The sequence below is a fragment of the Rhagoletis zephyria genome, unplaced genomic scaffold (genome assembly GCF_001687245.7).
Source record: "Rhagoletis zephyria isolate East Lansing unplaced genomic scaffold, Rhagoletis_zephyria_1.1 Rzeph_scaffold_09065, whole genome shotgun sequence".
Lineage (NCBI taxonomy): Eukaryota > Metazoa > Arthropoda > Insecta > Diptera > Tephritidae > Rhagoletis > Rhagoletis zephyria.
In genome coordinates, this window is record NW_016166144.1 from 1 (window position 1) to 25,169 (window position 25,169).

A 25,169-nucleotide genomic window follows, 5' to 3' on the forward strand; every position below is an offset into this window, starting at 1 on the left:
CTGGCTGTAGCTAAACGTGCAGAGATGCTTGCTGTTATTTGTTGGCTTCCAGCCGGTTCGTATGCGGCTAGTGGCGGTGTGGTGTTTTTCTTGTTTACGAAAAAGCATCTGTGAAGTGCAGAACACGATCAAATAACGAAGAAAATTTATTCAAGTTCAACATTTGAGGGTAAATTTGCAGAACGGCTGTGGCTGAATGTGCAGAGATGCTTGCTGTTAGTTATTTGCTTTCAGAAGATGCGGGTTCGAATCTCGGCAGAGGCGAACGTGTTAAAATGATTATAAAATATTTTATTTTGTATCTCCGAATTATGAAAAAACATCTGTGAAATTCAGAACATAAGCGTATTCAAATGAAAAAATTGGCAACCAAAAATTTGTTTAACGTAAACAAAAGTGTGGTTAATATTACCAAATCATTGTTAAAATATCAACCATGACATTGTTAATATCAACCAAAAATCACACTGATTCCTTTTCAAGTTTGAATTTGGTAATATTAAGCAATTTTTGGTTGATTTTTTTCTCAGTGAAAGGTATTTTTCTGTAGATGAGGAAAATAACGGCCAAAATTTTCGTTTAAAAATTTCCTTCGTTGTGTACAGTTTTTGTTGTAACCTCTTAAATTTGAGTTGTTTTCGCATTTTGTTTTACTTCGTATTTGAAATTAAACTTGGTAATAAAAATAAATGTGATGAAGAAATACTTAATTGATAAAAAAGTGAAGGCAAAATTGCAGATAAAGACGAAAATGAAAGCAATGAGAACTACATAGGAATTAAAGAAATTTTTGGAAATAAATCCAGTCCCCAAAAATTACAGTTAGCAAGTTATCGAAATTTATCGAATCAGCAAAATTTTGCCTATAGTTATCGAAATTTATCGACTTTACCATGATTACTGAGTTATCGAATTATTCAAATTGATCACTGTTTGAGTTGTACAAATTTACTAGATTATTAAAATTTGTCAAGTTAATGGAATTTATCAATAATTGCTTTATTATCATTATTTATGGAGTTAACGAAATTTAGCGAGTTATCGTAATATATCAAGTACTTTCAATTTATCGTGTTATAGAAAATTATTGATTTACCGATGTTGGCCGGTTTTTCGAATTAAAGTTTTTGGACTTTTCTATGGAGTTACGTAAAAAGTCTTGCATGTGCCAACATAAACGCAGCCATAGTTAACGACTTATACAAACCTTAAGATACGTAATTCTGTTTGACCAAGTTTTAGCAGGCAAACTTTAAAAATTTCATACTATTTAATTACATACATACTTCCGTAGCTGATCTTTCATTTACTAGCTATATAAAATTTAAAATTTTATTTAGCAGAAAATGCTGAACCCAAAAAACCTCAAACCAAAGAGCAATAACCTACTACTATGCAAATAAAATTGATGTGTGAGGCAGGTAGGTTGTGAAGTCAACAACATAAACAAAATTCTACTAGATAAGCAGCTTTTTAGTTTTCCACTTACATTTTTTTTTTGTATAAATATTTTATCAGCTTTAGCTTCAACGCAGCTGGTTAAAAACGCCTTTGCCACGTATGTATGCGCTTCTTGTTGTTATTTTTATTTGGTAAGTTGTGTCAGTTGTTGACAAACAATTCCCAGCCGAAAAACTTAATTAATTGAAATGCCAAATAGACTGGAACCAGTGTCAGCAGCACGTACACGTAATAGGTCCAACTTTCGGTAATATTTTCCATCATTTCTGTAAGCAAAAGCAGAGGAAGAAAAATTCTTTAAAACTCATACCGTTATGTAGATACATACAGGGGTGTAAAGGAAACATGATTGCCTATTTATATAATGATATATATAGATATGTATGTATGTAGACATAAAAATAATAATGCCATTTAAAGGGAGTACATATGTTTGTATGTAGCAAGGCATATGAAACAGGTAGTAGCATTAGAGCAAAAACAACATTTGCGTGTATTTTGTTGTTGCTTCTGGTATCGAAAATTCTGATTTTTTTTTTTAATATAAATTTTGAAATACAAAAAAATAAAAATTAAAAAATTTAAATTGGAAAAAATAAAAATTGTTGCAACTTTCTTTCTTTATAAAATTGTTTGCTTCTCGAAGGATTGATCCATCCTAGGCAAGGCCTAGTAACCAGCGGTTGTGCTGCTGAGTTGGTGGAACATTCCAAAAGCTGCTTATTTTGTATGGAAAAAGGTATCGCATGCAAACAGATTTTAACAATTTTGAACTTTTGTGAGAAGAAATTAAAAATATTTAACATTTTCGAGACCAAATAATTTGAAAACAAAAAAAATGTCAAATCATTCAATGTGCCTTGGTATGTAGGCAAAATGACATTTTCGTAAGATGATAAATGAATGCACGCAGTGAGTGGGTGTGTGTGTGTGTGGTGGCTTGTATGAAATATTATGCAATTTCGTGTTGACTGAAAGGATATACGAAAAACAGTTGGCGCGAAAGATAAAAATTGTGCTTAAGTACTTTTAATTAAATGTAAATGGTAGGTGTGTGTGTGTGTGTTTGCGCTTGCTTGAGTACACTTTTACATAAGTATATTACGTTTGTGGGTGAATTGGCGCCTGAAAAGCTCAAAGGGTAAAGCAAACGACGGAGGGTCGGTGGCGGCTGGAAAACAGGAAGAATGAATATAACGGTGTAATGAAAACGTTTCGCGCTCAGCACGCTGAGATAAAATTAAAACATAAACAAAGTGGATAAAAAAGGGAAAACATCGAATGTGCTGGGTACACACCTACACACATTTATATACATGCATATATAGCATGGGTATGGTGACCAGATTTCTGTGGCCAAAAAGCGGGACATTTTTGAAGCATCGAATCCGAACCTACGATATTATTTTTGGAATAAAACTACATAAAATATTTTAATACAGTTTTATTTAAAACAGAAAAAGGGAAAAAGCTTGAAAAATTATTGCAAAAATGTATACACATAGTAAATATGTATGTATGTACGATGGCGAGAATGTAAATATCGAAAAGGCATTTTAACAAGTTTTGGCTACTTTAATTGGTTTAAAAAAAGTTTTTTTATTTTTTACTTTATTATGAAAATGTAACTTACCATCTAAAAAAAACATGTAAATCAAAATTTTAAACTTTGTAAAACATTTACAAAAATTTGACACATTTTAACAAATGTTGATGATGTTGTTGTTTAAATATTTTAGTCAGTTTTCTAGATTTTTTTTGAATATGCAGTTTTGTAGCCCAAAAATGAATTAGCGTGGTTGATTTTCGGATATTTTTCGGAATTATTATTTTTTTTTATAATTTCACTTAATTCAAGTTAGAATCATTTCATTAAAAAACAAAAACATTAAATAAACGATTATACAAGTGATTTTTTTAGCAAAAAAACAAAACCAATTTAAATTCTAATCTAAAAATTTAAGATACCCGTCAATTTCGTAATGATCCAATGATCGGTCTTAAACCAAATTAGTACGGGACCACCTCTGAGGTACCATCTTTCCTTCAATTATAGAAATCCTTTAAGGTGGTCCAAAATTATGCGGTAGCATGCATAAAAAAATATTCTGACGAATTGATAAACGCCTTAAAAAAAATTAGAGAATAGAAAAAAAATTGACAGAATAAAACGTAACCAAAGATCATCGAAAATAAGGATGCTGGCTATGTTTATGGCTGCCTTATATTCTATGTACTTTGTGATAACAACACTGCTGCCACGTTTGTACGAAAAATTATTTTTGGGAGAGAGTATAGGGAAACTCTTATTAAATTAATAAAGACAACATTGAAAGTCGGGACTTAATCGATACAAATATGAAAACTCGGGACACTTATAAGTCCCGACTTTTAAAAAATATTCAGCGAGACAATTTTCTTAAAGTTGGTACTGTCCCACCAAAATCGGAACGAATGGTCACCGCAAGCATAGGAGGCACACACAATAGTAGTAATGTGTGAGTGTGTGGGTGTGGGTGTGTAGATATGTGTCAATGTTTCAGTGGTATATACAATTTCATTTAGTGACGCGCGTGTGCAAAAAAAAGAAAAACAATACACAAACGAAATGCGACAGGTGCAACGCCTAGCGATGTAACTTTTAGTTTGTAGTTACGGTAATTTTCCACAGTTTTCCAATGCACTGCTGGTGATGGGGCAGCGCTTTTACAACCCAGTACGGCATAACTCAACCAATTACCCCAGAAAAATTAATTTATTTTTAGTTATGTAGCTACTAACTTCAAATTGATGTATAATCGACTAGCAGCCTTATTGAGATAAACCAAAGGCTTACAGTTTTGATACATATCTTTGTAAATAATTAAACATGCGTAGGACACCGGCCATGTTAGAGTCAACAGTTCGTTAAATGGAAGAAAGTCAGATCTTCAACTAGTTGTGGTGGATAAAAAATTGGTTGGACATCGATATTTCAACTACATAGTTTCTTTCCGTACTGGGAACAAACCCTGCACTTCATTATTTTACCAAGTGTGTGTGTGTGTGTGTGTATTTATGCATGGGGGGGGGTGGAACGCTTTAACAGCACCAAATTATAAAAGGAGTATCAGCAGCAGCAGGAACACCAGCACGAGTAGCAACAGATATAAAATGAACAATAAACTCTGAAAAAAAAGTTTGTGTATTTATGCATTTACCTAATCGACAAACGAATGCTGCTGTTTATCGTTTTTTTTTTTACAGATTAACCCAACCCAAGAGTGGATGGTGGTCAGCCAGCGGACGCCCACCAAAGCGCGCAGATCATCAGGGAGCAGATAGCGTGGAAATTTTATGCGCGCGTACATACAAACACTCAGACATAAAAATTCGAGCTACGAGTACAATGTATTGTCTAAAGGTAGTATTAAAAAAGGCAGTTAATGAGCATCAACTTCCCAAATGGGAGAGAGCGCGCGCGCATATAAACAGATGTTGCATGCAGACAACTTTGTAGTAAGGGAACAGTTGTTGGACGTGTTGGCTTTTTTTTAAATAGCGCATACCTGGGAGTTAGAGCCCTTTTCATTACAAAGTACGAGTATGTATGTATGCATGAGTGTGCAGTGTGTTTATGCAAATAGCCAGTGAAGAACCCACTTGTGTACACAGTTTTGCTTGTACAGTTGTTTTTAATCGTCACAAATACAATGTAAGCGTATGCCATTACCGTTGCAGTGTATTAAACTGGGAGAGTAATTTCAACATAAACAAAATTTTCTCTCAGTTAAATTTTTTGTGGTCTACAAATTGACTTCACTTAATTTTTGTTAAAGATATGCATATGTACATATAACCGTCGCTTTTTTGACGCTACATACATAATATATGTATCAGCAAATTTTATCTTTTGCATACTTTTAGGCTTGCCATGGAGTACGATCAGTAAAGCCATTAACCCTTAACTCAGCCTCTATGGGTAATGGTAACAAAACACAAGAAGAGGAGAATAGAGCAAATCCTTTAAGCCACGGATTTTTGAAAAAGAGGTACATCATTGTAAAGTATCTAGTAATAATTCTTGTGCTGACGTATAAATAAATTCATATATTTGTCCAAGTTATTGGCAAGTATATTTCTCTTAAACTATAAGAGATAACGGAATAAAACTTCGCACCCTTACAGTTACACATGTACACTTCTTCCTCATACTCATACAAAGTCAACAAGGCCAAACTCTTATAACAAATTATTTTAAAAATAATTTTTTTATCAACAGTACATTTTTTTGCTCTATTCACGCTACTTTGAATAAAATCCGTGATTTAGCAAAACTTTTCGGTGATCACTTTACATGACCTCAGTAAGCATTTAAAAATTCAGCGTATTAAAACTGAGAGCCCTTTCGCTCAACTTGTCGAATTGGAGATTCGTCTTTAGCCTCGTCCTTTGGGATCATCTGGTCTTACTGCTCAGAAATATGTTCATAAGTTCATAATTTTAGTCATAATGACGAATTCGCGGTGTTCTTACGGAAATTTATTGCTATTTTTATACACTCCAATGCACTTTAAAAGGGACATTGCTTTTTCGCTGTTTTTTTTTTAATTTAGTTTCCACTATTTTCCACTTTTTTTTTTTTTGTTGTAGAGTTGATAATGGCCAGACATATTTTCCACTTACATTTCCACTTAAATTTTAGCATCGTCGCTATGCAAGTGCAAAGGAGTGTATATACAAATTTTTGTTGACTTTCTCTCTCTTTGAGAGCGCAACAAAAAGCAAACAAATCATAAGATCTCGACATAAAAATTATTGAAAACAAATTAAAAGTTGTCCACTATAAAAAAAAAACTAAATATTAATCGCTCACATATATGTAGTAGTTATAAAGGCTCACTTATAAAGGCAACAGAACCATTCAACGCTTTTGCATTATTCTCATTTTGCTTTTTATAAGCTTTTATTTAACTTGGTCATTCCGTGCAAATCGCGGAAATCTCCAATAGATGTTAAACTGACTTCCCGACAAGTTAGAGACTTGAACTTTCCAGCATAGTTCCAATCACGATGACAATGTAATTTAAAATATAAATGAATTCTCCATATGGTCCAGAGGTCTTGATTCAAAGGCGGTCAAAAAATAGTAAGATTTATGGCTAACAGAGCGTAATTTGCCAAAGAACGTAAAACCACTATAAAATTGTTAAAGCTGCCGGCGCGCCGNTTAGAAGACTCGAGAAGTTTCCCCGCCAGAAGAACTTTAATATTGCGCCTAAATATATGCCATGCTACAGCGGAAGTGGACGACACGCCATTTCTTTAAATGAAATTAACTGCTGCTATATGTATGTATGTACATATGTATGTTTATACAAAACGTAGGCAAACAACATTTTGCTTGCCGAGTCTTCTGTTCTCTTTCATTGCAAGTTGCATTATTTTAATATCTATTGCAAAATTTTGTACATAAAATAAAATAACACTTTTCAATATACAACGCCTTTATAAATGGACTAAAAATTATAAAATAAAATAATGTAAAAAAAATATTTTTTAAAAACAAGCTTTTATTTAACCTATACAATCAAAGGAATAAAATGAAGTAGTGTAACAAAAGATTTTTTAGCAAGAAAATTTTGTCAAAACTGCACTAAAATGGTTAAAATAAAATAAGTTAAGGTCTCGTTAAAGTAACTAAAAGCCATTTAGTGAAAGGAGTTATTCAAACTCTAATGAAAATTACTAACAATTTGTACTAATTTACTTCGTTTTTAAAAAAGCTTGTCGGCGAATTCAGCGTACAAGCATAATTGGTTAGGTATGTATGTATATGTATGTATGCAGATATTTAAATGCTGGTTTGCTAAGATCGGAGTCAGTTCAGATTATATTTTCGGACGCGAAGAAGTTAAATTTAGATGGCCCGGATGGGGATGATTTGTATCAGTGACGTAAACCAGTTTTGAACCGGATTAACCGCTTTTTTCTACTAATTAATTGAACCACTAAACTAACAAAAATTTTCGACAGAGATTTGATACGAACCGAAAACCGAACCATTTTTTATTTAGGTTTAGTTTTCGACAAATTTTCCCAACTTCTTTTATTTTATCTTTTTCTAAATGTGGTAAAACCTTGTTTATTTACCAGTTGACAATATTTTTACCACATATAGCGTATGTCATAATTACATTTATGTTTACATACAGTGGTCGAAATAATTATAGCCGCCCCACATTTTGACAAGTTTTAACATGTTATTTTTGATATTATTTAATTTTGCTTGTTTTTTTATAAAAATGTAGTTAATTCTTTAACAAAACCCGCGTAAATACAAGTTTCAAACTTCAAATAAAAAAACCAACAAACTTTCGTAAAAAATTTTTGCTTTTTTAATTATTTAGATTTCCTAGAAAGATTCTGAGTATGCAGTTTTATAGTCCATTGGATTCTAGCAGAATAAAGTGCAAGTTTCAAAGGGCTAAAAATTAACGTTGTTTTTTTTTTAGAATTGAAGAGATGGGCCTCGCACCCACAAGCACCCTTTCGTAGCTAAAGATCTGACACTTTCCTGCCATAGACTGATTAACTAACTTCAAAGAAGAATTTTTGCAATATTATTGGAAATTTTCCGAAAAGATTAATTACACATTCATGCAAGATTACCCTTAAGAACCTATAAAATTAAATATTAAAAAACGTGAGCTCACCGTTAGAAGTATCTGCTCGTATTTCAATTGACACAAATCTCTCCAAGCTAATTTTTTGCAAAAATGTATTCGATTTTAAACTCAAGTTGATATCTTCTTTCTACACATTCGCAACATCATCATTATTACAGAGATAATTATTTTATTGCGTCATTAACATCCAAGACTAACCATTACAAAACTCTGCACTCTCAGCTGGACATTTAGCTTGACAAGAGCACATCTGCATCTGAAATAGTAAAACTAACGACCAATTCCCGCTGACCAGCTAGCTACACCACCAGCATCAGCAGCAGCAGCAGCCGCAGTGGCAGCAACAACGACAGCGCATCGTTGCTTCATCGTTTTCATGCTGACATTGTTAAGACCATTAAAGCTAGTCCGGCGAGCGCTGCGAAAGCTGCTGGCCGAGCAGCAGAGAAGCACAGAGGAGCACTGAAACATGGAAGTAATCAGCGTCAGCAGCTTTAGTTTTACGTCCATATGTTGCAAATTTAAACACACACACACACACACACATATGGAAATGCATTGGCAGCATAGCAAAAGCATGGACACAAGAACACAGCTGCACTTACAAAATCCACTTGCCATCACATACAGTTAACCCATATGTATATCCTGGCATAGCTGCCCTGCGGGGAAAATCTCCAGTTCTGAACTGGGGCGCTTCTAGTACATTTAGACCCAGTACTGGTTCGCGATAAATCTCTTTTGCATGCAAGCAACTGGCGAATTTAACATGGCGATGTCCTAGGAAGTGTCAATTGCCCCCCGCTGCATCCCTTTTTCGATAGTTCCGAACTAGTCCTAAATTCTACAGTTCCGAACCAGTTCTAAAATCGACAGACGAAAGAAAAAAGTATCATGATTTTTCAATCTTTTCGGTTCTTCCGTGTGCGATTTTACATTATTTTCAAAGAAACATTTTTGCAATTTGAAATTAAATTTGTTGAAATATACGTTTACATACCTTGCTGTAGCTGACTTTGCAGAGGTGCTCGCTGTTATTGGTTAGATACTACATACGGCCCCAAGATGTTAATATGTTAACACAAAGCTTTGTTTTGTATTACCAAACTATGAAATAGCATCTGCGAAGCACAGAATAGAAGCGTATTTGAACGAAAAAGCCGCCGAACACATATCTATGTAAAGTAAACAAGCCCCCCGCTGCATCCCTTATTCGATAGTTCCGAAATAGTTCTAAATTCGACAAATAGGATCTAGTTCGTTCTGTATCCCTTTTTCTATAGTTCCGAACCATTTCTAAATTCGTCACTTTAGATATAGATTTGTAGTGAAAAAAACTGAAAAAATTAGTTTCTTAAAAGTACCACTTTTCGCCGATTTTGGACTTCCTATCGGACTAGTTCCTTTTTGGCGATAAAGACCTAGTACGGAACTAGAAATTTGTTTCACTAGTCCGCGATTTCCCTGCAGGGTGCATGTCCTTCACATACACCCACACACATGTGCGCTTGCTCAGCCACTCTTTTTCGCTTAACACTAACAAATTCTCCATACATGCACATTCCGCAGTCACACGCCCACACACACACATATGCAAGCAAACAGACATTAACATTACAAACGAATAATGGCTGACAGATTTTAAGGTTCACTGCAGGAAACCAAAAAGGAAAATTCAATTATTTCACGTTAAATTGCAACTTAAAAGCGAAATGAGTTAATTGCACAAAAGTGTTTACTATGTTGGCTTGCCTTGGCTTGCACGGCTGGCTATGTGTGTCCGGTTGGTTTGTCGGTTTGTTGGTTCGTTGGTTCGTTGGTTCGTTGGCTGGCTGATTGCTTTAAGGGATTCCAGTAATTTTAAATACATATCTATGTACACATGAATGGGCTTATCTCTGGCATATTTTCGTAATGCTGTTACATATTTTGTTTTTCTGTTGTAATCTTCTTCTTTGGTATGCAGTGCAACTGCAATTCAATTCGCTCTGATTTGTGGGTTTCGTTGTGCGCTTTTCTTTTTTACAATTTCTCACAAAATTTTTATTGCTCGTACTAAGCGATTTATTTGTTTGAAAATTTTCCAGCGATTAAAAAATAAAATACATAATTCACAAATTGTTCCAAAAATTTAATTGTGTGGAATAAATTAGAGTGTCTCTAGCTAAATTAGTTAGTTGAATGGCTGGATGAGAGACAGGCAGCATACGCAAGCATACGCGTATCAAAAAAATGCAAAACCTCGTATGTGAGGTTGCCTTAATTTTATAGGAGAGAGTAAAACTTGTCTTATTTCGAAACGGGTCTCTCTTTTATCCCCAATTATCTCTTCCCCTTATATCTAAGTATCGATATTTTAGTATAAATGGATAAGGGCTTGATGCCAGGAGCTTCCGGTCAGCAACTTTCTAGAATTGTTGTTCTGAGCCACGGTTTGATTCGACTAAAAGAAGGGCAAGACCTTTCAGCGTTAGCATTCGTGGCTGGAAAAGTTCACAGCGTACGAAGTAGAGTAGTAATAGTCGGATAAAAGTATATCTCTGGCACATTAAAACCTTCACCTCGTATTGACGTTAACAGAAAAAAGTTTTCAAGACAAAAACTGCATGTATATCAAGAAAATTTAATATGAATGGAGTCAACAATAATTCACTGCTCATTGCTAGATAAGCAGAAAAAATCTTCAAAGTGCAGTAAAACATTCACGAAGAGACAAAGTTCGCAAGAAATTGAGAAAAAATGTTGCTATTCGGTGCCCTGCAACTTTGCAAAGTGTTTACTGCATTTTTAATTATCCACTTTAGTTTGCATCTGAAAGTTAGAGTTGGGGCAGCATATGGCGGTGAAACGAAAGGAAAGGATGACAAATTTTCGAGCGTGTGCAAACAGGTTATAAAAAAAAGACTGGCGAAAATTATTTGACTTGGCAAAGTTTCCGTCGCAACAAAAAAAAAAAAAAAAACACCAAAAACAAAAAATAAACAAAAAAAAAATTGCTGAGCAGAGTAGGGAACAATGTGCGTTGGCAAAAAGAGGGCAAGACAAAAGGCAATTAATAAAAATGTCGATTCATTACGAATTTCATGGCGAAGGCAAGATTAAATATTTGACGAGCATCAAATTGAAAAATGGCGCAGAACATTGTTGGTGAACAAGAAAAAGCCGTAAAAACTGAGTGAGGGAAAAATCAAAGTCAACCCAATTTTGAATGCAAGGCATAAAATGGTGACGAAGGCAAAAAAAAATAAATAAAAATTAATGACACAAAAATGATAAGGATGAAGTGGATGAAGCTACCCGTTATCTAAGAAAATAAGGAATTTTGCGCTTTACGATAAGTGGCTGGTGGCAATCTGAAGTCAATATTTACTCTGAATGATTGGCGTTCTTTTTTAAGTTGGTATCAAATTTAGGTTAGTATTTGCTACTGCCAATACCGATTTCTACTTAAAATGTTTTTCGTTTTGAATCATTTTGTTTTAAAAACGAGTTCGGAGCAAAAAAAACCCAAATGACTATGGTGGTAGAATACGTCATGCAGTAGGTCGAAAGCACAGCTCCCTCAACTGAGGAATCCGTGAGCAGTATCGGAAGAAAGGCTTTTGGTCTCAGTGAACGAGCACCCCGAATTGGTATAGAAAGTCCTGTAAAAGCGCCCCTCTCTGCCTGTGTGTAACCATAATCAAGTCAATTATGTTGTCTGCTGGAATTCCTGAAAAAGGCGGCATTAGCTAAGAGGTTAGGGCGCGTGCAAAGTGTCGCTCTTGTTGGAATCAGCGTAGCGCTCCGGAACACTACTACTGTATAGCTTAACGCTATGTTCAGCGTCGTACCCGTAGACATTGTGGCTAAGGCTGCCGCAGACTGCTCTGCCACTTCTGGCTAAGATAGTTGCAAGTCTTTTGAAAGACATTAGGCAAGATAGTTTGAAAGATTTTATTCATTCTGGCACTTAAGTCTTAAAAAAAAGCTACCTTGCCAACTTTCATGGTGAAAAGCTCTTTTAAGCATGTTCCAGATGGAGATGTACAAATGTATGTATATTATTTTTCTCGCGCTGCTCGTACAGCCGCAAAGGGGATTCTAGAGATCCGAGGTTCTAATACTCGGGCAACGGATTTTTATTAATTTTAAGAAAGTTATTATATTTTCTTCTTTTCAATTTTATTTTGTTTTAATTTTTTTTTTAAGAAAAATATTTTTTTTTTTTTAATCTAATTTTTAGAAACTTGTTTTACGTATTTCCCTTTTTCGTTTTTTTTTATTTTTAGATGCCATTGTTTTGAAAAAAATTTTTTTTCATTTTTAGGAACTTATTTTTTCTTTTTTTAATTAATTTTCTTTTAATGTTTAGATTTTATTTAAAAAATATATATATTTTTATTTCTTTCAATTTTTAAAAACTTATTTAATCTATATTTCTTTTTTTAAGCTACATATGTATTTATTTTTTTTTCTTTTTCTATTTAAATTTCTTTAAATTTTTAGTTTTTATTGTTTTAACTCTTTCAGTGCAATCGTCCAATCACAACAAACTTTTTTGGCTTAAAGGTATTTTTTCTTCTGTTCTTAAAAGAACAGTTGTTTTAAGAAAATTATATCAATCTTCTTCACTGCATTTCTTTAATTGCATTTTCTGAATGCAGTTGACAGCGTTTTTTCTTAAAAGTGTTAAATGTAACAAAAGTCGATTTACTATGTATTTTTCGGTGGAAGAAGATTAAAAAAATGTTTAGCTATTATTCATTGTTTTAAAATATAATTCACAGGAGAAAACAATAAAAATAATTGACATCAATTTCCAGTTAACAAACCAACGGTGACACTGTCCAAGATAATGGACGCTGAGTAACGGAAAATCTAACAGTCTAATTAAATTTCTGATTGTATGCATTTTTGAAATCAACGACCCAAAATCATCTGGTATAAAAATTTTCAGATTTTTAGCTTCAACGCTTGATTTTTTGTACTCAAAGGGTTAAAAATAATAATTTATTTATTTTTTATTTTGTTTATAGACAACTTTTTGGTAAAAGACAAACAGAATAACGCTGAGAGTGTTCCATTAGTCTTTGTAAAAACAGAAAAGAGCTTTCCAGATAAATAGTTGCAAGAATTGACAATTGTCTTTCGAAAGACTTTCCCCTTTAAGAATCACTAGTTTCTTCTTCAAACAAGACCCTGAAACAGAGGTACCGTAAATATATTCATGAATATGTGGAAGTTAAATGATAGAATTTGGGCAAGTGTCGTATGTGAGGAACTCTTCTGCTGCCTATCTCAAGCAGAGGTGGGCACCATAAAGGAGGTAATCTACTGGTTGCGTACTAGTGCCATACCACTTAGAAGGGTTAAGATCATGCCCGACAGCCAAGTGCCAATCAGAGGTCTAGAATTATTTATGGTGCGACAATTAATTAGTACTTTACTAAATTTATTACATCGCATATTTATACATTCACTTCACTTCCACTTCCAATGTTTGTTTTGCTTCTGCAATTATTTCTTTTTTTAATAACATACTAAAATTTTAATAAGACTAGAATAACGAAGTCACATTTGTTCTGGTTATTAAAAAAAGAATTTAATTGCTTCTCAACCATTTCCCCGCCATAAACGTGATAAATGTAACGTGAAAAGCGGGTTAATAAAAAAGCTGCGACTAATTTTTTTCATTTATTCCACCGCTTTCAATTCATTTCCTCACGAAATTGTAACGCAGAAGAAGATACAATACCAAGGCTAAATGGTAAAAGATACGCTTGGCTAAGCTTCAAACAAGTTCTTACATAATTGCAAAAGATGCTGATGACGGCTCTGGTGGTCATTGTTGCCGGTTGAGAAATTGCATTTTTTTTTTTTTTGTGAATTTTAGATTGTACGAGCATTCTTGGGACTGCGAGGGTCATAAAAAAAAAAGAATTAGAAAAAGAGAAAGAGCGAATAGTAATAAAGCATTTAAATGCATAATTAGTCTGTGAGCGTGCGCGAAACTTAGTATTTTGAATGCTGGGTTCATGAAACTTGCAAAATTAATTAATGAGCGTCTAAGACCAATGGGATATACTGCATTTGCGTATAATTGAGGCATTTTTTTTTTTATTTTAAATTATGCTAAGAGAAGAAAAATGCAAAAAATAAAAAATAAATAAATAAAAAGTTGAAGGAGCAAAATATTAAAAATAAATGTGATGCTTTTTGTTTTATGAAAAAAAAAAAATACAAAATGCACTGCAGCATATAAAGGCTAGTTTTGCCAAAGTCATATTTTGATGCCAAAATTCATCAACCATCCATCTCTGGCAGCCAATTTTGCAACGCATAAACACAAATGAAGACCTTTTCTAATGTAAGTATGTATGTATATCAATTTATATCCCTTTTTTAGTCTACTTGACAGCGTGATTTCGTTTAATTACATACAGTGACGAGCAAAACTGTAACATGGTGTAACCCTTTTAATTTCAGCCACCGCTATCTTTACAACTTCTAACGACTTTCATACTTTTGTTGTATATTCTTATTGGTACACCCCTACTCCGTCTCTCATAAAGATTTGAAGTCAATCCAACAACAATAATAAAACCAGCAGACAAAAATGTAAATTAAGGCATATGTTACAGTTTTGCACTTATATATTTTTAATAACTTTTTGACAACTTTCACACAAAAAAAGAATTGTTAACACAATGTTCAATATACTTTTGCTTTTTTTAGTTCCTGGATGCTATTTGGCATACCTTATTTGTATCTCTGTAAAAATTCTGGAGGTATAGCCTCCCATATATCCTTGGTTTGCTTTCATAACTCATGTACTCCAATGGACGGACTTGCATACTTAGTAAGCTGCGCTTTTAGTTGATTTCGCAAATTTTCGACGAAATTCATATCCGCGGATTGTGGAGGTCATTTCAAANAACACAAGCCATAAAGCATAAAAAGTTTAAAATTAAAAAAAAACCTGTAGAGCGAAAGAAAACTCGTAGAAACGGGCTTGGAACTCGTAAAAATAATTTATTGCCGATCAAATCTAGCATTGTACTTTTGTTGTTGCGTCAATGTTTTTATTTTTTTTGCAAACAAATAAGTGGCAGTTATTTTGCATAACGGGGGCTTTGAACTTTAAAAAATTAATTAACGAGCATTCAAAACTAATGATTAAATATGTTGTTGGGAGAAAGAAATTTAAAAAAAAACAAGCCTAGCGCGAATAACACAAAATTACATAATAAAAAAAAAAATGTGCGAAAATATTTGTTGACATACACAGAATATGGGAAACGGACTTTGAACTCGTAAACTAAAAAATAAAAATAATAGAAAGTCTTATTTTTACAAGTCTATTTATTTTGTTTATTTAATATCCAACGTTTCTTATAAAAGTCTAAGTCATTTTATATAGTATAACACCTAATCTGCATATCAACATTTCAAACTTGGTAGGTTAGGTTAGGTACAAAAATGAGAAAAATTTAACAAATTTACAGCAAAATGTCAAACTTTATATTCAGAATTTTTAGACAAATTTTAGGTGTGCAGTTTTATAGCCCAATAAATTTTAAGTATGTATGCATAACAAAGTCTCAACCACCTAAAAAGTCGCGTTGATTTTTAATAATTTTTTTGCTGTCGAACTTTTACGGTTGTTTTTTTTTTACATAAAAAGTGCAGTTTATAAAAACTGAAGCTGTTCTTTTTTATTTTTTTCATTTTAAAACGGTCTTTCGCATTTGTTCCATAAGAAATTCATGTTTGAAGCACCCTTTGTGACGAAGAAAATGCACAACAACGTCAGCTAAAAAGATTATCAAAAATCAGCGGCGTTTTGTATGCACTTTAAACTTGCATTTTACTCTACCAAAATTTAGTGGACTGTAAAACTGCCCATAACCATTAAACATTAAATAAACAAAAGAAATATGTTTAGCCAAAACTAGTCAAAATAGGGTGTTTCTACCAGTGTACAGGCATACATATTAGACCGTACTTATTAAAGAATTTTTGCACAGCAAATTCGAGAAAACAAAAATTTGGCCGAACTTAGTGGTTGCTGGTTTACATTTTTTGTTATATCTGAGGCATTTATATACAGTCGGATCTTAAAGTATGACATATTGATGTTCTTGTTTCGAGGAGACAATTTTTTTGTTCGAAAGTTCTCATGTACCCTTAGTAGTAGTACCACCCTAAAGTTAGTTAAAGCTCACCAAAAATCATTAAACTTTTGCTAAGGAAGTATTTGAATCTTTCTGTAGAACTAAAGACTAAGTAAATGTTGAAAAAAAATTAAAAAGTCAAAATTTGCATGTCAAATATAATTTTTACGTTGACATCAGCGCCTGCAGCGGTTCCATTTTTAGGCAAATCTATGTCTTACTAAGTTTCAATTAAACATACCATAAAATGTGAAACAAATCACAGCTGAAATACGGGTTTTCAATATATCTCGACCCTGGTGCCACCAGAAAAAAAGCAACCAAATAAGCCTATAAATAAGTTAGATGTACGACTTTTATTTTTTTTTCGTGGTAGACTTTCAGCTGGAAATACCCATATTCAAATTTTCTGTCAAATGCACGAAAAATATTGATTTTCAAGAATTCTATACGATTTCTACGAAAAGTGGGTTTTCCCCGTATAAAATATATGGAAAATTTTAAGCGCTTTGAGCGACCTCTAAATATCTTTTGATTTCAAAATAAAAAAAAGTAGGAGGTGAGAGCATTAAACTTCTGACTTTAGTTTTTTTTTTTACACCCCTATTGTACATACAATAATGGTTGTCAACAGTTGATAAGCGTATACATAATAATAATACATATTAATCAATTTAATTTTTATAGAACTTATAGACATATATGTATATATGTATGTATGTATACTGACTAGGGATGTTAATTTTTCAGCTTTTTCCAATACCGGGATTTTCGAGATGTCTTTATCACAATCGGGATAAATCCCGGGATTTAGATATTCATTACTTTTCAAAAACTTAAATCGAAAAAATTGCTTCTATATTGTTTGAGAAGCTCTTCTACCATAAAATAAATAATAAATACTTAGATGGGTTTGAAACCTACTTTTTTACTTAAAGTGGCGCTTTTATTTTTTTCTCTCTTACGTCAGGATATATTTTAAAGAACTTTGTAATTTCAAAGATATGTTTAATTCCAAAAATTTCTTTAGAATTTAAAAACTTGAAATTTTTTGATTCACAAGGACAAATAGGTAATTTTTTAAGCTGATAAAGTATATAAGTCTTTAACATATAATTTTTTTTTAAGACAAATATTGCGAAATTTCAAGGATAAAATTTTAAAAGGACATTTTCAATATTTACCAGTCCTTCTGCATCAAAAGCTTGAATCTGTTTAAATTCAGCAGGTTTTCCTCTTTAACTGGATACCCATACTTTTCCTCTAAGCACATTTCGCTGAACGTCAGAGTAAAAAACTAAAACCGCAAATTACAAATCCCGAAAATCCCGGAATCATTTGCCAGGAATTCCTAATACTGGACGTGATGAAATATTTAATGAAATTATATACTAACTACCACAAAAATTCAGTTTAAAATTATAAAGCGGAAATAATATACATATATGCATATGTATGTGCATATATATTTAGTGTAATTAATATGAAAATAATATGTACTTGCCACTTTTTTATTAATAGTTTTTTGCGAGCTATGAAATTGTTCATCGGTATTGCAATAGGAAAACCTAGTGACTGAACTTAATGTGTTTCCCTGACCATTTGACAAAAATTATAGACAAAAAAATCGACTGGCTATCGAGCGATGATTATCTACAAATGAATTTCGGCAAACAATTGGACTTTAGCCGCATAGCATTTGTCTAATTAGTTTAAAAACTGAAATTATGTATACGAATATGTGCCCTAAGCTTTTGTCTTTCGAAAGACTGGGGTGTGTTGAAAGACAGTTGCAAAATTGTCCAGTTAATATACAGCTCACAAGAAAAATCTGAAGAAATATTTTTCATTACATCTGTTGCTTGAAAAAGTGCTTGACCTTTGCTGTAAATTTTCTTGAAGAAAACTTTTTTCTGCTTTTTTTTTACGCGTAATTTTTAATGAATTCTTCGTTTTTCTCAGTGTACGAAAATAAACTATATTGTACGTTACTATTTCGTTTCGTTTGATTACTTTAACGTTTGGTACAATACGAAAACAAAACGGCTGAGTTCACTTTGGCGATAGTACACTACAGTAGTTAGTAGTTACATACGAAACACCAAACGAAATCAGGGTACGAAAATAAACTGTACAAAACAATTCCCATTTGACATCGATCATCATATCATTTGTGGTTTTGATACAGTTTTGTACATAATCAGAAACAAATTGTAAGATTCACTGTCATTTTCCCCAACGAGAAACGTTTGCTTTTCGTTTGTGACAATTGTACCATAGGGTACGTTTTATATGTATGCAAACGTTTCAATTACGTGAAAAAAATTTTTTCTGTAAATTTTCATATCCAATTCAATTAAAAAACATTTTTATTTTTTTTATTCATTGCAGCCATTCGTTTTGTAGTTATTGCATATATGTACATACATACATATATTTTCCCTGCACGATTCATTTCGTTTGTTGTTTCGTCTGTAACTACTAAACTACTGTAGTGTACTATCGCCAAAATGAACTCAGCCGTTTTGTTTTGTATTGTATCGAACTGTTGAAGTAATAAACGAAACGAAATAGTAACGTACAATATAGTTTATTTTCGTACACTGAACGAAATGAATCGTCCAGAAAAAAATATATGTATGTATGTACATATATGCAATAACTAAATACAAAACGAATGGCTGCAATGAATAAAAAAAATAAAAATGTTTTTTAATCGAATTGGATATGAAAATTTACAGAAAAAAATATTTTTCACGTAATTGAAACGTTTGCATACATATAAAACGTACCATATAGTACAATTGTCACAAACGAAATGCAAACGTTTCTCGTTGGGGAAAACGACAGTGAATCTTACAATTTGTTTCTGACTATGTACAAAACTGTACAAAACCACAAATGATATGATGATCGATGAGCAAATGGGAATTGTTTTGTACAGTTTATTTTCGTACCCTGGTTTTTCTTGATTCTCTAAAAATCAACGCGATTTTTTAGCCGTTTGAAACTTGCACTTCATTAGACTGAAATTGTATGGGCTATAAAACTGCATACCCAAAAATTTTCCAAAAAATTCAGAATAAAAAGTTGAAATTTTGGTGAAAATTTGTCGAATTTTCCTAAATTTTGTATAAAATTTGAAATTGTGATTTACACGGCTTTGGTTAAAGCTTAGACGATATTTTCATACAAAAATAACAACCACAAAAATTAGAAGGAAAAATATTACGAATATTAAAAAAACAATCAGGTGGTCATTTGTTTGAGTCACTGTACATACATAACTACCAATTCGAGTTACTTTATTTCAAATATGTACATACATACATACATAACTGGCAACAATAAACAAATGAATGCTGTAAATTGCGCATACCGGGCATTTTCTTATCAGTAACCTGAAAGTGCATCAAATTTTCAAGACTGTGTCGGCTCTAATAGCACAAAGTAATTGCAAAAAATTGTAATTGAATAGTGAAAAAAAATTATAAAATTTAAAGTCTTGTCGTTTTAACGGCTGTGTTAGTTAAGTGGGGTTGAGTGCGCATGTAAAGAGGTGGTTTGTGTCACGAAGGGAAAATGCCGGACACAAATTGGGTACGTCGGGGTTTAGTGTGGACAGATAGGAATTTAACTTACCACCATATACAGACCGCAATTGAGCAAATTTTTTCAGTCCTATTCAGAGTTTTAACGAACATTTTGTAAACGAAAATTTTATTAAAAAAAATTCCCATTGAAAATTTATTTAACGATTTAAAAAGTCTGCAAAAAGAATTATCGATTATCGGTTGACGTGGTCTAAAGTTATACGGTAACATACATAAAAACAAAAAAAAAAAAATATTCCGACGAACTGATAACCTCCTCCTTTTTTGGAAGTCGGTTAAAAAAGTTGCAACAATTTTTTTTTTCAATTTTAATTTTAAATTTTTATTTTTTTGTATTACACATAGCAGACTAAGATTTAAAAGAAAAAAATCAGAAAAGTTTTTGACGCTTTAGACACCAGAAGCAACAACAAAATATACGGAAATGTTTTTGCGCTAAAGCTACTACTACCTACCTGTTTGATATGCCTTGGTACCACACAAAAAATACAAAAATTAATATTTTTTTAGTATTTAGTATAGGAACAAATTTGACTGTAATATATCGTTACCTAAAGGTGAAAATGTACCAAGGCCATTTTTTTGAAATGGTTCAAGAGAGACGAAAAATCATTGTAGTTTCGCATTATCGGTCATTCTGCATCGAACACTAAATTTTGTGAAAAAGTGGACTTGACACCTTTTCACCTTTAGGTAGCGATATGTAGGTATTTATTAGGGTGTTCGATTATTCGCTTTTTTCGAAAAATTGCAATTTAAAAAAAACCGGTTCAGGATTTTTAAATTAAGAAACAAATGGATAAACAAGTTTTATTTTACATTCTTACAGTCAAAATTCTTATGTTAGTATGAGGTGATGACCAAAAATTACAATAAAGCTGTTAAGAATAAAGATAGCTTTAATTAAGAAAAGAGTAAGGCAAATAAGTTCAACGTTTTTTAGATCAAAAGCTCTGGCCGCCGTAGCTGAATGCTTGCATCTGCCTACTACTACTCGGGAGGCCATGGTTCTGGTCCCAGCTTCTTCGGAGGTGAAGTAAGAGTATAGATATCCATTTGTGTCACAACGTCAAGAATCAGAAGAAGAATGTCAGCAGAAGAAGAAGGTCAAACACGTGGAAAACGTTTCAGCGCCAATAATTCATTTATTGGAATCAAATATTATATATGTATAATTTTAAAACTGTTTAGGGGTTTCCCTTATACTGAAAAAAGCCTTGAAACTTCGAAGACTAAACTTTTATTGAGAGGCTAAGATTTGTATTAAATGAAAAAACCGGTTTGTTGGACAAAATAGTCCGGTTTTTTCGATATTAGAAAAATCAAGATATCAAAAATACCGCATATAGAAATAAATTTAAAAAAAAAAACGGTGAAAACCAGTTTGGAAAATCCTAGTCAGTGCTCCTAGTATGTATATAAAAATATTAATTAAATATCTACACTAAAAAGATAAAACAAATTGCCAAACAGTATGTACGCACATGCATATAGTCATGTGAAAAATAATAGGGACACGACATTTTGACCAGTTTTTCCATTTTTTCTGTGCGTAACAAAAACTATACAAATTTAAAGCTTCACAGTATGTATCATCGAAAATTTTTTGTATGGAAGAAAGTACCATCGACAACAAAAATGAAACTTGCCATTTATTAAGCTAGAATTTAATGGGCTATAAAACTGCATACTGCGAATTTTTAAAAACTTAAAAAATAATAAAATGTAATTTTTTTTTTAATTTTTTTTGTTTTTCTACAAAGTTTGAAATTTACTCTTATAAGGTTTTTGTTGTGGTTGTGGTAATGAGGTGTATTTTAGAAGCTTTTATTTAACTTAGTTTTTAATTTAAAAATAATAAACATTAAACAAACAAAAGAAAAATAGCCAAAACTGGTAAAAATGTCGTCTGCCTTTTAATTTTTTACATGACTGTGTATCTGCATATTATGTTGATAAAAGTAGAAACAAAAATGTGCATATGGGTTTCTAAATTACTTTGCCTCTAAAAGCCATCGTTAACAGGTCACAATTCATCGATGTTTGAACTTAAGTTGCTGAAAGAGATAATGGCAAAATCAAACTGGCGAATTCGCAGCGCTTAGCATATGCCCTCAGGGCGTATCAACTCGCCGGTTGTTTGCTAGGTCCCAAGCGAATACCCTGAAACCATTAGCGTGCAAAATAGTTAAAAAAAAAAACTGAAACAGCACCCAAACAATGCGCTTAATCACGACTTCAACGCCTGCGGGTTGCGAATGGATGCAAAACAATCCATCAATTTTGAAGTAAGCAACCGCGAATGAGTGAGCACGCGATTAGGGCATTGAACCTGAGTAGAATCACAAACGCAAGCACTGCCAGCTAGTCTTTTTATTTCCATTACATTGGCGAATATGCTAATGAATCAAGAAGTAATGGAAGGAGAGGATGGCGATGACGACGACCCAAACAACAGAAGTGAAGTAATTGACATACATAAGTACATTAAAAGAAGAAATAAAGTACATAGTTAAAGAGGTTACTAACTGACGTGTCATATGTTGGTTTTGAGGGAATGGGGAGCAATAAGAGTAGCACAATTGAACATAGCGGCGACGCATAAAGGAGTGCCCACTATGTATGTAGCACTGACAGCCACATGAACATATTATTTTGTTTTGCCAAATGTAGTCCATGGCTGCAACACAGTTGAGCGTATTGCGCTCAATGTGGCTAAAAACCACTAAATTAAATCCGCCACAATAGCTTTACAAACCGCCGACCACAACAAAAGGGCTGCCTAACAACGTAAACTTGGCGCTCCCCAATTTGTTGCATTCCTACTATACTACTTTGCATTTGGTAATAAAATACAGGGCCACAACTATGGTTGGCAAACTTGCGAAAGGTTGGCTTACTCTATCAACGCTGGCTGATGCGCTGCGCCTCTACTTGGGACTGCACAATTTGCTACAGCTGCCAGATGCTCCCGCATGTTCCATTTCCGTTGTTTCGTGCACGTATCGCAACTGCGGACACTTTCCCTGCATTTGGCCTGCACCATACTGGGCGCTTCGTTGTGTTCTTCCTTTATTTTATTATCGCTCTTCTGGTGTTTACATTTTTTATGTAAAACATGCACCATATTTGCGCATTGCGCTGTTCTACTTAAAAATTATTTCCAAAAGAAAATCTTCGATTCAATTTCGATTCAAAAAAGCTCAAATGCTTTTGATGCAATGGCACCAAATCAAAATATTTTCTTTCTTACCTTATACTTAGTATTTGCATATTCCTTACTGCACTGCAAAAGTTTCCCAGCTGCTGTCAACTACAACGCCTCCAAAAACACTTTGCCCTTCATACAATCGTTGCTGTTGTACCGCAGCTGAAAACATGCAACCTTCAGTCCACTCACTCCTGCTGAAATATCACCTATCATCTGTGGTTACCATCTACCAACACCTGCAGGGGGGATTGTTTTGGTTTCAATTTCCAATTGGCAGCACAACACCATAAGCACAAAACTCAACAATAAACTTGAAAACAAAAAACAAATTAGCACCTTATTTTGTTGGCTATATATACAATTTCTAAGCACTTGAAATCCACTGCACACACGGCGTCGGGTCGTTCATTTCCCTTTGCGCTGTCACATGCAATGCAGATTGCACTTGTTCACTTGGAAGCACATCCCATACGTGCTTTTCATGTTAATTATCTATATTTATATGCGTAATTTCTATTCTTTGAATTATACTAGCGATTTGTGCCACACGCTGCGTTTTGGTGGAAATTCTGTTTACGACTGGAGGACCGATAACGCCACGGAAAATTCAACAACCAACAAACAAGAAAATTGACAGAAGACTGTCCGCTTTGGAACATTTGTTTTTTCACTTCCAATTGGTGGATTTCGCATATTCCAATCAGAAAATCGACGGCGTTGCCAGTGTGAAATGCATTAGTTTCTAACAAGAAAATGTAAAATGAAAATCAGGGTTGCAAATTCGCAGGGTGCCTTTGATGAAATTTTTTTTTGTTATTTCGAAAAAATGTTTGATGATGCATTTCCGAATGTTCCTTTTTGCAGTTACTCGAAAAAAGTTTCTAATGATGCATATAAAAACGTTTCTTTGTAATTTGCTTTTAATCAGGTTTAAAATTTTTTAATTACGCATGGATAAGCGCGCTTTTTCACGGATGTGTAGAAAAATTTATTTCCCCAGGCAAATATTGTTGTCATCCAAACTTTTTTTGAAAGCTAAACAGTAAGTTTACGATTTTATTTTGGTTAAAAGTACACATATAAGAAAATTACGTGATTGACGGGATATCTACCCATCTACGGGATTTTACCCATCTCTAATCGAGACTTCTTAAAAATAATGAATTTTCGTGGCAAAATATTCGACATCCTGAATTGAGACCCAATTGGTATAACTTATTGCACCCTTTCCGCCACATACTTTCCCCTCATACTCATGGCTCGAATCGTCACATACGATATCGTACTAATCATCACGTAAAAACACATTTTTCGGATTATGGCATACGTGAACGTACTCTGTGTCCCACTCAGGGCTCGAATCGTAACATCCGTTCACGGATCGAAAACGACACGAAAGAAAATTACGTGATACGTCAGGCAGTATAAGCTGAATGGGACAAAAAGTACGTTCACGTATGTCTTAATCCGAAAAATGTGTTTTTACGTGACGAGTAGTACGATATCGTTCGTGACGATTCGAGCCCAGCTTATACTGCCTGACGTATCACGTAATTTTTTGGTATCGTTTTCGATCAGTGAACGGATGTTACGATTCGAGCTCAGGACTCGAATCGTCACATACGATATCGTATTACTAGTCACGTAAAAACACATTTTTCGGACTATGACATACGTGAACGTAGCTAAGCAGTTTTATCTGCATTGTCACAGAAATGGCAAGAATCCTTAAACCAGATCGCAAGTTTAAGTCGCCTTAATTTGCAATAACCAGTTTCGATGTCTGTTAGAATGCTTTTTCGACTTTCACAATTCCTCAGCCACCTACCTAACTCCTTAACGAATTCGCCACCTTAATCTAAACTTAAGTGAACTTGGCGGTTGATTCAGGATTTTACAGCGAGCAATATATCGAAATGTCCATAGAACATACTTACTCATTTCAATTATTCCATCATTCGCTTAAATTCCATTTATTACTGTTTTAAAATTCGGCGAAATAAAAATCATTTGTTTTATACGTTAAAACGCTTAATCGGTTTACTTAAATAATTCTCTT

General features: G+C 33.3%; 2 long non-coding RNA genes across 2 annotated transcripts; one reads left to right on the forward strand and one right to left on the reverse strand.

Moving 5' to 3' along the window:
* Window positions 1–1,490: 1,490 nt before the first annotated feature.
* Window positions 1,491–23,309, reverse strand: LOC108375530 (uncharacterized). Its single transcript, XR_001849173.1, has 2 exons — window positions 23,153–23,309; window positions 1,491–1,727 (listed from the first exon to the last, which is right to left on the reverse strand). It is a non-coding gene; the product is annotated as an uncharacterized LOC108375530 (long non-coding RNA).
* On the forward strand, window positions 1,647–23,238 carry LOC108375531 (uncharacterized). Its single transcript, XR_001849174.1, has 3 exons — window positions 1,647–1,729; window positions 17,380–17,386; window positions 23,164–23,238. It is a non-coding gene; the product is annotated as an uncharacterized LOC108375531 (long non-coding RNA).
* Window positions 23,310–25,169: the final 1,860 nt, after the last annotated feature.